Source organism: Pezoporus occidentalis, unplaced genomic scaffold (genome assembly GCF_034315485.1).
Source record: "Pezoporus occidentalis ecotype Australia unplaced genomic scaffold, CSIRO_AGI_Poc_V1 ctg63, whole genome shotgun sequence".
In the NCBI taxonomy this organism is placed as follows: Eukaryota; Metazoa; Chordata; class Aves; order Psittaciformes; family Psittacidae; genus Pezoporus; species Pezoporus occidentalis.
Window position 1 is genome coordinate 3,335,068 of NW_026915977.1, and position 13,014 is coordinate 3,348,081.

Genomic DNA, 13,014 nt, shown 5'->3' on the forward strand with positions numbered 1-13,014 from the left:
TGAGACTGGAGGAGGAACCCACAGCCACTTGAGGCAATGCAGGTCCTCAAAACCCTGGGGATTCAGCTATGCTGTCCTCTTGTGGCTGAGGAACTTGGAACCAGCACAGAGAATGATCTTCAGGCACCCCTGCACATTAAACCTGCTTTTGTTGAAGCTGTTTTTCCCAGGCTGCCTATGGTCAGTAACACCATCTCCTACAGCCTGGCCCCACCGCTGCAGACCTGTGCATCCACCACTCTCCCCTTCCATTGCAAGCAAGGCAGAACAGGATAAAGGTGGTGATACTCACAACTTCTCCAGACTCCTATGCCTGGCAAACTGTTTGGCAGAAAACAGATTTTCTTTAGGTTCCTAAAAGGAAAACAAAAGGGAAAAAAATGATCAAACCTAGGGCTGGCAAACTAGGGCAGAGGAGGAGCCTTTATCAAAGCACAACAGTGAAGACTAAACCTCCACTTCTTGTGCAACACGAACAAAATGCAAGGCAGCTGCTCTTCAGTACCACTACATTGTTAATCACCCTCCCAATCTGCAAGCATTGTTTGCTGCAGATGAGGGTTTCTGCACCTTCCTCCCTCCTCAGCCCTTGCTCTGTGCATGCAAAGGCATCCAAGGCTTCAACCCTTCTGACAGCCTCCTACACCATGCACCTGAAGGCTCGGCTTGAAGGCAGCCTCCCCAGTCCCAACCCTGGTCCACATCCACGTGTTCTTGCTCCCAGCTCAGCGCTGCTGGGGGAGGGCTGCAGCAAGCAGCTGAGGCTCAGCACAGAGCGATGGATGGGCAGGTGAGAGCAGAGTGGGGACTCACGGTCCCACCACTGTCACTGTGCCCACCTTGATTCAGAGGCACAGGAGGGGATGCAGCTCGTTACAGCCAGGTGTACATATAGAAAAAGCTCTCTTTACTTGCTTTGCAGGAGGGCACGTAGCATCTCCCTCCTGCTCCAAGCATAGCCCTGGTGCCATGGACATGGTGCCGCTGCGCCTTCTCTCACCCACTCACCTCCTCCACAGCCACGGGCCTCTCCTGCAACAGGGGTGCACGGCAGCATCTGCCTTTGTCACAACAGTCAGTCCGGATTGCTCAGGTGAGATTGTTAGTTTGGAGCCATTACTGGGTTTGTTCACCCATCTAACGGCAGTCACAGCCTGCCACCTTGCTCCCAGCCCGAGAAGCAGGGTGCTGAGCTCAGCAGAACAGGCGTGGTTCAGTGTTGCAAGAGAAATACACTCAGCAGCTGGAGAAGTTGCCTCTGGAGGACAGGGTTGAGGCAGATGTGAAGCTGATCCATCTTTCCTGAAGTCAGCAGACTCTTCTCATCCTTGTGCCCATGCTCACCCTCCTGCTGAAGGGGCAGGCAGGTCTTCCCCTCCCATCCAAACCTCAGCACACCAGAGCCAGCAGTAGCTCTGTGCCTGAACCACAGGTGAATAGCTGCTGAGCAGTCATCAGTCTGTGGGTATAATGTCTGGTGCTGCCCAGCATCTCACTCTCTCCCTCTCCTACCAGCCAGGAACAGGTACAGGCTTTGCTCCCACCTTTGGAGGATGGACCATCCGCAATGCCAGCTTGTGCTGACAGCCGTTCTGCACAACTGACCTCAGACAGACCAAAACACCTGCAGGAATGAGGTAGGGCTGGCAAGACCTGAAGGAAATGAAGTGTGCATTTATGTCCTGATTAAATGGCACAGCCCTCTGTGGTCCTCCCACCCAGCGCAGCAGTCACATCAACAGGCAGGATGGTTTCAGCATCCCTACTGAACTGACATCATCCTGTTCACAGACAAGAAGGAAATTCAGGCATCTTTAACTCCTGACCCCAGCTGCAGGGTGTTATTGCTGAATGTGTTCTTTTACAGACAAAAGTGCTGTGAACTCGGTGGTGCTCCCTGACCCACCAGCACTGCATCAATGCCCTTAACGGACACCTCTCCTCCAAGCTGGGCTACTGCACCCAGCTTGGAGAAGGGCTTGCTGCACGCCCCGTAGGACAGTGAGTGGTCCCAGCAGGCAGCAGTGTCCTGAGGATCAGCCCACTTAAAAACACAGATTATCCATCTGCAGGTTCCAGTAGGGCAGCACCTTGGTGGGTCTCTGCATTCCTCTTCTACACTCAGATCTGACCCTCCAAGGCAGAAAGGAGACAAAGAGCGCAAATCAGAGAAAATACAACTTCAGCTGGGGCTTTGAAAGGTAAAACATACACCTGAGCGAAGTTCATCCCTTTATCAACCATATTCACAGTGAAGAGGAGCTAGAAGCAGTGAACTTGAAAACACCTTCCTCCAAAAAGTTCATTTATTATCCAGCAGGAAAGGACAGGGAAGAAGAAGGTCACAGATCTGAGATCCTGCCAAGTAACATGCAAATGGGCAGGAGAAACCTTTTCCTACTGAGCTATATGAAAACTGTAATAATTATCAATGCACACACTTGTACACAATCCCCCCCCGTGCAGTCCATCCACACACACATCACCTTGTCTGCTTCTCTAGGATGAACAGGTAACAGCTCCCACAAAAAACTCTGGGTCAGAGAACTGGAAATTAAGGGCTTCAGATGAAGCTGCAAAGGGAGAACCAGGGGCAGCATCCAATCCCCCCAAGGAACAGGGGCAGCAGGGAGGTCGCCACTCCTGTCTCTGAAAAGCTGGTCTGTGATGAAATACTGCAACCTGCAGTTACTGTGATTCACCTGTAAATGGCTCCTGCTCCCTCCTGACCCCAAAAAGATGCCATGCCCTGGACTTTCTTTCCTAACCATGGCATGCCTGGCACAGCTGAATTTGCCTCACCTGCCTACCACTAGCTGTCCCTCAAGCCTGGGGGCTTCCTTTGAAGCCAGGAGGAAGCACAAGAACCTACCACCATCAGACTGGTGTTCCCAGAGCTGGGCAGAAACATGGTCACAGGCAACAAAGCTATAAATATTGGAGTGAAATAATTACCCCACTCATTTACATTTTGAACCCTGGGAGGAACAGAACCAGTTTCACCAGTGACCAAGCAGGGCAGGGTGCAGTAGCCTGTAACCACACTGGGCTATGCCATGGTTTGGAAGGAGAAGTGGAACAAATTGTTGAAGCTCTTTCAGCTGTCATACTCAGCAGTTTCTTTCATATTCTGCAAACTTGCACGCTTTTTACTTCTGCAGATCACTGCAGAAAAAGTCACAGGTAAATATTCAGGTCTTTGCTTCTCAGTCAACAGGGCAGCTACTCCTGCTTTAAACAGCCAGAGGAGTCTGTTTGGCTGTAAACGAACATCCTAGGGATGGAGAGATGTTCTTCCTTGCCTCTGTTCCCCCAACACCCCTCTTCTTTTCCGTGTTTCTTCCCAAACTGCTCAGGGTTTTTGCTGTCCAATTCTGTCAATCATTAAACCTCTATTTATCACCTGGCATAAGCTTATCACCTTAATTATTTTACCTATATGACCAGAAAAATCTAACAGTGTTGCAAACATCATCTCTGGCTGCCGTATCTCTGCAGAAAAAAGTACTTGCTTGTATAACCTGCTTCTCCCAGAAACTATATTCAGCAACCACAGCCCTGACTCCACATACAGAAGCAGCGCTTGCAATAATAGTCAAATGTTTAGCAAACTTCATTAGAACTAACTTGCCAATGAGTAAAAATAATTATCAGATAATTGCTTTATGGACAGCCAAGCAGGGAAATTAGGAATAGTATTTTCTCTGTTAAACAGGGAGGCACAACTAGGGAAACAGAAGCACCAAAGGACAAAAGGAGTTGGTTAAGGCCACACAGAGGAAGAGAAATGTACAGTCTGATCTGAACCCAAATAACCTGCTGCTTGGTTGACTTTGTGCTGTGAGCTGAAATCCATCTCCAGGCACCTCAGCATCCCTAACGTCAGGGATGCAGAGCCACCCTGCTGGGTCACCCTGCTCTTTTCCTGGGGTCTTACCCACAGCCCAGGACCATATTACTCCTAGATCTTTACTCATAAGCATGACACTGACACCGGGCTGCTCCTAGGGCCTTCTGTAGCATGTGCCCCCAGCAAGCCCCAGGCTCCAGACGAGGAGTGGCCTGGTGCTGATACGTTCACCATCTAACCCAGGTGATGGTATTTTATTCACTTCACCTGCAGTCTCCCCCAGCTTGCAGAAAGAAAGCCAGGACCTTTTCTCCCCTTCCCCACCGATCTGCCACCCTCCCTCCCTGCACACACCCAGCTCTGCGGGGCTCCAGCCTTGGCTTGGCTCTGCCTGGGGGAATGGTACCCAAAATCAGCTGGTGGAAGTATTTGGGCACTGCGGGTAGCACATTATGCAAATGAGGCCATCCGCTTTAATGGCATTCCAAGATTTTTAGTCAAATTTAATTACCTTCCTCCTCTCCCCTCTCTGCGCTCGTCCCTGATCAAATTAAAACAAACAACCCCCAGCAGAGTGTTTGTGACAGGAATCGTGTTTGAGACTAATTAAAACCTGATGATCGTCGCCGAGATGAGCCTGGCAGGCGGCTGTGCGGGGCGGCGCGGAGGACGCGTGGCACACTTGGCACTGGATCCCGACAGCAGCTAATTAGTGCATGCTCCTGATCCTTTGTAACGCTGCATCCTCCTGCCCGTGCTACGGCCGGTGGGGAGGGAGCTGGAGGGGGAACGTGTGGGTCTCAATTAGCTGCAACAATAATTTAATGGACTAATTAATAAACCCATGCGGCATATTCTCTAGGATGATGCTGGTCTGGGCAGGGAGAGGTGCAGGCAGGATCTGCCATCTGCCTTTGGGCAAGGAAAGCTGGGGAGTATGAAGGCAGCTCCTTTGGACGCCCTGAGTGCATGGCTGCGAGCAGAAGCTGCGTGGTACTCAACATGTGCTGCTTAGGCTGGCCCTGGGCAGCTCTCCATGCATGGCTCCTCAGCCCTGCCGCAGCTTCTCCTCTCAAACTCCTCTGGGTTTGACCTCAGTGAGGAGCGACCTCAGCTGTCTCCTCTTGGGAAATGTCATTCACCCCTTGGCAAAGCGCTGACAACCTGGCTGCAGCATCCCCTGCGGTCTCCTGGTCCAGTTGCAGCATCCCCTGTGGTCCTCTGGTCCTGCTGCAGCATCCCCTATGCTCCCCTGGTCCCCAGCCTGCAGCACCTGAGCATTGCCTCCCACAGAAGCAGGCTTTGAGCCCTGGATTACGATGTCTCAGCAACCTGCCTGGTGAGGAGTGGCCCAGGGGAGCCTTAACGTCTGCTTGTCATTGTATTTGCTAACGGAAAATTAGGGCAGAGGGTTCAGGGTGGGTTATGGAAAGGCTGCTCAGGAGGCTTTGCAGGTCAGGCATCTGTCAGTGTGAAAGCACAGGGCCAGAACCATTCCTGCACCCATTTCCTTCTGCCCACTGCCACCTCCCTCCCTGGTGCCCAGGGCTGGGCAGGATGAGACCCAGAACTGCATCACCGACCACAGGCAGCACTGGCTCCTTGAAGCCCTCTCCTTTAAACCAGTGCTGCCTCTGCCTGCATTGCAGCTTTTGCGTTTTTGCTCGCAGTGGGGAGATGAGTCCCCAGGTCTGGGGTTTAGGGCTCTGTCTGCCTTCCCTGCCTGCTGCCTGGAAAGCGGTCATCCTTCGAGCTCAGCGGGCAGGTACCAGGGAGCAGTGTTGATCTGTTCCAGGCTGGGCTTTCCCCTTTGGGGAGATGGTGTCTGTGGGTGCAGATATGTGCCATGGGAACAGAGAGCTGAGTCCTTGCCCAGTCTCTGCTGCCACCCCAGCGCTGTCCCTGCACTGGGACTACCTATGGTTCCCCTTCCCCTTGGTCCTCACGCACCGTCACACTGCTATGTTTGCATGCATGGCTCTGTGGCTCCTTCCTGGCACACCTTGCTTTGCACGATTCCAGTGGCGAGCCCATGCTGAAGTCTTTCCTCCATTCCTTTTCCTGTGGTTATTTCAGGTGGGCTGCGAGCCTCCTTTCAACATGTCTCCCCTGGCTTCCAGCAATGCCTCTGTGCTGCTTTCACACAGCAGTTCTCCTGGACTGCTCTTTACTGACCTGAGCAAAGCAGTAAGCACCTTCCAAACCACAGGTGCTCATTTTTTCCCCTTGGAGGACAATTGTTCTTTCCTGTTGTTTCCAGGGCCAGTGTACCCTGATACCTGCTGGGAGCAAGCCAGTGGCTTTAAACTAGAAGTGGGTAGATTTTGGTTTGATATTAGGAAGAAATTTCAATTAGACATTATGAAGAAGTCCTTCACTGTGAGGGTGGTGAGGTCCTGGAACAGGTTGCCCAGAGAAGTTGTGGATACCCCATCCCTGGAAGTGTTCAAGACCAGGCTGGATTGGGCTTTGAGCCTGTGACCCACTCCCTAGCAGCCTTTCCCACCATCAGGGATGTCCTTGTTCAGGCATCAATGAAGTTACTGAATTATTCCACTTTCATATTGCTGCAAATCAATAGGTCCTGGTGCTGTCATATACAAAAGGCTGGTTTCAGTGTTTCAGTGGGGAGAGTCCTCAAGGGGAGTTGGGCTCATTAATTAAATGCATTTAATCAATCTGGCCTACAAGGGCACTGGTTATTTATTCATCAGAGGCTGCACAGTGCAAACTGGGTGATCTGAAAGGCAGTAAATAAACACACAAATGAAAAGCTGAGACAGCAGAGCTTTTTGTGCCTGGGAGATTTCAGAGCTGGGTCAGATAATATGGGATCATATGTTTAATTTATCAAAATTCAATAAAAAGTGTACCCTGGAATGAACAACACCCTTGGGACAGGGTGGCAGTGGATGCAGCCGGGGGCTCCATGTGCCTCAGTGTCTGTGTATGCTGGCTCCTGCTCTCTCCTGACAGCCTACCTATGTCCTGCTGGACACAAAAGCAGGGAGACACTGGGAAGAGGGAAGCAGCATCACCCCATGCCTGGGCTCTTGCCATTGCTCAGGTGTTGTTGCAGCGTGGTCCCTGTTTCCTGCAGGCTGGTCTGGTTGTTGCCTCCTCTGCTGAGCAGCTTGCAGTATCATGTTGCTCACTTGTTCCTGTGAAGTTAATTGCAAAAAGAAGGGTCTTTCAGGACACAGGGAAGAGGAAGATTTCAGCTAATGGAAGTGAAAACAAAGGAGGGTGAACATGTCACTTCTCAGCTGGTTCTTTGCAGAATTTGCTTTGCTCTTCTCAGAAATGTCATGGGAGCCTATCTGGCCAGGAAGCAGACGAGTTTCCTCCAGGTCTGCCTAAGCTCTGGTTTTACCATTGCTGGAAACTAGAGTAATTTCAGTATAATTTTGAATGCAAAGACTTGCAAATTAGTGCTGAATAAAACATTGATGGCCCAAGTGGGGCATTTCTGAATCCTCAATCCAATGGGCTTGCTGCATCTCACAGTCTTGAAGAGCTTATATATTCCTTCTCTCATTTCAGTTTTCACTTACAAGAAGATGGATTAACCCCCACAGCTCTGGGATTGCCAGAGAATATTTCTGAAGCAAAGATAGGGAATTCCTGGGGCTAGAGGGCAGTGGGCAATGCCCTTACAGCACCTTTCGCTAACTGGAACCAGCCCCTTGGGATGCTCAAGCTGCTGCTGGCACACTGAGCAGTGCCCATGCAACTCGTGGCTGCCCCTCATGGCACAGCCAAGGGGCAAGAGGTGGCTCCTTGCAGGGAGGATGAGAGGAAGATGAGATGCTATTTTGCCTGGCATGCCCATGCAAACAGAGATGCTTTTGCACATCTCTAGGGGCTGGGGAAGAAGGGTGCTTGGACGAGGAAGATGTGGACAACTTGCCAGATAGGGGGCATGGGAAGAACTGAGGAAGAATGTGGCAAGGGCGCAACTGTGCGGAGACAAAAGAGCAGAGAGAAGCCTACACTGGGTTGTCTGGATTTGAGGATGAGTTTCCCCAAGCAGCCGAGTGTTTGGAGCTGGGGTTTTGCTCCCAGATGAATTTGGCACCCTGGGGTAATGTGCGAAGGAAGGCAGCTCGTGGGAGACAGGGAGGGCAGGGGGATAAGAGGAAACTGGCAATACTGTGGGTGGTCCGAAGAGCCAGACTTTGCAGGGGAAAAAGGTAATTTGAAGTGCAGATTGATGTTGTCAGAGCATAGGGAGCAGCACTGGATTAGCCTGTTCATCGTAATAATGAATATGCAAAGCTGTGGAGGAGGGTTTTTCCCTCTGTAACTGTCTTTCTCTGTCAGAACCCCTCTGACTCAGGTGTCACCCTTCCACTGAGCTGTTTCCCCAAAGTCCCCAGACACCTGTAACGTGGAAACCTTCTGCAAGTGGATGTTTTCCCTGTGTTTCAGGAGTTCCCTGCCCACTGACTGCCCCTTGAGGAGCAAAAAGCCTTTGAGAACTGATGCTGCAGAGGTGAGTGGCGGAGGAGAATAGGGCCCCAGCCTCTTCCTCCTCCAGCCCCTGCCAGCTGGTGATGCTGCTGGTGGCTCAGGACAGGTCCCTACTGAGCTCCTATATCCCCTGGGCTGGGGTGGATTCTGCTGTACCTGGGGTTTCCCGTTGCATTTTCTTGGAAGCTTGAAATGGAAAACTAATGTGAAGAATATAAACTGCTAAACAGTTTCGACCCTAAAGATAAAAAAAAAAAGGGTTCAGTTCCAGGTTTTGGCCTTATCTAGTATTTTTCCAAGCTGGTTTCTACCCCCACATCCCAGACTCCCAGCGATTCCCAGCGACCTCATTACTTTCGAGTTAACACAACAAACTTGGCTGCTAGTTGATGGTTTATTAATGCTGGACTTGTTCCCATGAAGATGTGCTCTATCTAGAAAGAATATGTTTTTATCATATGTCCCAGGGTTCTGGCCAACCCATTCAACCTCTAAGTTTGAAAGTGTGAGAGCACAAGGAACAATAAATACCCTAATTTATGTATTTTTTCCCCCGAGGATCTCAAAGCACACATACCCCTCCTTGACAGATGCCCCGGGCAGTGAATGTGGAGGATCGTCCAGCTGTCTGTGGCGTGCAGCAAAGCATGGGCCCATGGGCACCTGTAACCACAGCAAAGTGCAGCAGCTACATCCCATTATGGAGACGAACAAACCATATTCCCCTAATGTAGCGCATTCCCGAAACACCTGAACAGAAAATCCATACGCTTGGAAATGAAAGCATTTGTCCTTTTGCTGTCTTCACTGTTAGCTGAAGGAGCGTGCGTCTTCTCCAGGGGTTGTATGTGGGAAGACAGATGGTAAGAGTAACTCCAGTTGTCAGTCCCTGGGGATGTGCAGAGGAATCGGTATTTGGCATCTGATTTAGCTCTGCTGCCTCCTTGAGTCACCACTGTCCCAGGCACTGAAAGATGTATGGGCTTCTGAGATGGTTAAATTAAACCTCACTAAACAGAGGGGTATGTGATCACCCCGTCTGAAATGTCAGCTGGCAGCTCGTAATGAAGATCCAATGAATCTGTGCTCGCTGCCTTGAATCTGAATGTCTTTCTCCCTCCTCTCTGCAGGTCAGCAGTAGACGGGCCCTGGAGAGGATGGTGGCTCTGGTGCCTGCAGCAAGCCCTTTGCAGGCAGAGCTGGGGCCAGCAGCTCTCTCCTTTCACATCTCAAATGATGACCGAGGTTCGTCACATCCCAAGCTGTTTCCTCACTGCTGCTTACTCCTGCCAAGGTGGTTTGGCTTTCCACTCCAGCTCTGCTGTCAATGGGATGAAGGCCCTCTTCCAGGTAGAGCTGAGACCCCTCTCTGCAGGTGCAGCCTCCGGGTGGGCTGACAGTGTGGTCCAGTATGATCCCATCTATATTCTCCCCGAGGGGTGTGAGCTCACGCCTAGGGACGTGTCCAGGGAAGGGACACAGTTCCTGCAGCCCGTGTGACAGAGGGCAGCAGAGCCAGTGCTGGGGCACGTGTTACAGGTGGACATCTGGAGCTGGGCATGAGCCAAGGGAGCCCCAATTTGGGGACTGCATTGTTTCCTGGGCAAGGGACACCTGAGAAGCAGAAACACTAGAAAGGAGGAGGAGGAGGAGGCAGACATTCCAGGAGAATCCACATCTGTGAGGAAACGGAGTGGGGTCCAAGGCTGTAATACATCCCAGATGAGGCTGGGGAAAGTGCTCTAGCAGAGCATGAGTCATTGCAAGTGGAGGGGAGAGCAAGAGCTCTTTGATAAGAGGCAAAGCAACTTTACTTGGCTCTTTAATCTTCGTTCTCTGACTCTGCCAGTTGAGTGCCTTGCACAAGGGTCCCCTGGGGACCCCGGCATGCAAACCCCTCCCTGGGCTGCTGGGCCAGTCTTTGTGTCCTTTCTGGAGCATGCAGTGGGGTTCTGGTGCTCACAGGCTTCTCAGGGTGAGGGGCAGGCAGAGATGACAGTGCCCTGCAGGGCTGGGCCCGGCCAAGGCCAAATCTGGTTCTGTTCTCACCATAGGTCAGACCCATCTCATCCATACTGGCATGAAGAGCCGAAGTCAGAAAGTTAAAGGACCTGGGCTGATGTCAGGGTGGTATGAGCCCCAGAGCTTGTGTCTAAGATGATTAAGTTTCCTCTGCAGTCTTCTCCTTTGAGTTAATCTCCCCTAACAGTTCAGCATTTCCTTCAGATCCCTCTTACCCTTCACCTCTGGCCTTCTCTCCATCTTTCTCAGACTGCTGTGCTCCAAACTGCTCTTCCTGACATATTTCCAGGGTGAAGTGGAGGGGAGCCTATACCCCGCATATCTCAGAAATGCTGCTGCTCTCTAGGAACCCAGGGCAATGTTTGACTTCCAGGGTGGTGTGGTGGCTCGTGATCAGCTTTAGGTCCACTGCAATCCCTGAAGCCTGCCTTGCCAGCCAGACCGCCTCCCATTTCTGTGCGTTTGATCAGTGCTAAGGGCAGAACATCTCATCTAGTCTTGTTGAACCGTGCTTCACTTTCCCCCCAAGACCATTTCTCCTATTTCTTAAGATAATTTCAAATTCAAATCCTGTTCCTGTGTCCTTCTTGCTCCATCACATATGCAGAATAGGCAGACATTCTATCAACCAACCCATTAATGAATGCATGAGCCCAGAGACAGCCCTTCTGGAATCCTGCTCCATGCATGCTCACAGTGAGCACTGAGTAACTTCTCTGCTACTGCAAGTTTCAGGCAGGGAGCACCCAGTTCCTAATCATTTCAGTTTTTCTCCCCCTTGCTTACAAGTGTGTCACCAGAGACAACATCAAAAGGCACGAAAGGCAAAATATAGGACAACTCCTGCTTCTCTCTATCCATGAGGCTGTTACTCTGTCATAAAAAGAAGCACTGGTTCGGTTTGACACGATTTGTTCTTGAGAACATGCTGACTGCTTTCCTTGCCTGGTTACCTTCTCACTGCTTACAAGCTGTCGGGAGAACACGTCCCTGTGTTTTCCCATAACGGCTTGTCCAGCCAGGATCCTCACCACCGCCTCACCCCTTGTGCAGTGCCAACACCTTCCTAGGGGTGTTGAGGGAGGCTTGGGGACCACCCGCACACCTCCGTGTGTGTGTGTGTGTGTGTGTGTGTGTGTGTGTGTATGTGTTAATGGCACTGGAACCACTGGATGCAAAGCCAAAGGAGCTCTCCGTTAGGGCCCCCGGCTGCTGCTGCAGAAGCGGGGAACTGCCCTGGCCGAGGTCACCTCCCCGGCTCCTCGGGAGGATGCGGGTCCGGGTGCGGGTCCCGGCGTGGATGCCCGCTGCTGCCGCGCGGGGGCAGGCGCAGACCGCGGGAGGCGGGTGCACGGTCCGGAGGGGTTCGCAGCGCTCCGGCTCCGCGGCAGCTCCGCGGCCGGGGATGGGGAAGAGAGGGGTCAGCGCCGCTCGGGAGGGGAGGTCTCGGGGATCGAAAGTGGGTTCTGAAATCAAACCGGTACAGGGTGAGAAGGGACAACCCCCACCGCGGATGGATGGACTCCTGACTGATTTCAAAGGGGTGAACGCAGGGCTTGGTGAGGGAGGCCCAAGGGGAGGATGGGCACATCAGGATGGGAGAGCAGGAGAGGGTGCAGAGGTGAACCTGCAGCAGGTCACCAAACCATACCCCAAATCCCTCTCTTTAGAGCTTCTCTGCTTGGCTCCTTCCTTTTAAATTGCATATGAGGAAAAATTTATTCATCGAAAGGGTGCTCAGGAATTGGAATAGGATGCCCGGGACAGTGGTGGAGTCACTGTCCCTGGAAGTGTTCACACACTGTAGATGCCCTTAGTGACATGGTTTAGTGGTGGACTTGGCAGTCCTAGGGTAAAGGTTGGACTTGTTGATCTTAAAGGTCTTTTCCAACCTGCTTGATTCTGTTATTCTGTGATACCCAGAGCTAGAGTGGGGCTGCCCATGGTTGCGGGTTGGTGGGGCAGGCACCTCCAGAGCTCAGACTCATTGGTGCTGCCTGGGTTCAGTGCCTGCGGATGCCAAGGGCATCCTCTTTGGAAGCCGCTTTGCTCCCATCTCGCATTTGCTTCTCACCCTCTTCCCTCTCTCCCTCCTGTCTGTGCCACAGGAGGCACTCACTGGAGTGGGGTCTTTGTTCTGGGGCTCACCCCACCTGCAGCCACATCCCTGCCTGGGACTCACCATGGTTGCCGGGGCGATGGTTCTGATGTGATAAACAGAGGGAAATGGTGATGACGCCAGCTGGGAAAGGGCAGAGTGAATTTTATTTCACTTTCATTGAAGCACAAATTACCATAAGGAACAACTTCCTCGTGTGCAAACAAGGGAAACTGAGACCCTTTGGCTGCATGGGTTCTCTCTGGGCTCAGAAAACAGACTTTCAGAAACCATCCCTGCCCTGCTGTCTGAACTGAGCTGTGGGTTTTCCATGGAAATGTCTGTTTACATTTGGAGACAGCTATTAAGGTGTTTGGGAAGGCTCTTTTGGCAAGTGTAGTATGGAGGTGACCACAGCAGGATGCTCAACCTGTGTAGGCAGACATCCGTCCTCTTCAGGGCACCCTGACCGGAGCTTCATGGAGGTAGGGAAGGAGTCAGTGACCCCATGGAGGAACAGGAAAGGGCTGTATCCCCTGACTGAACTGAACATGAGCAGGCTCTCAGAAAA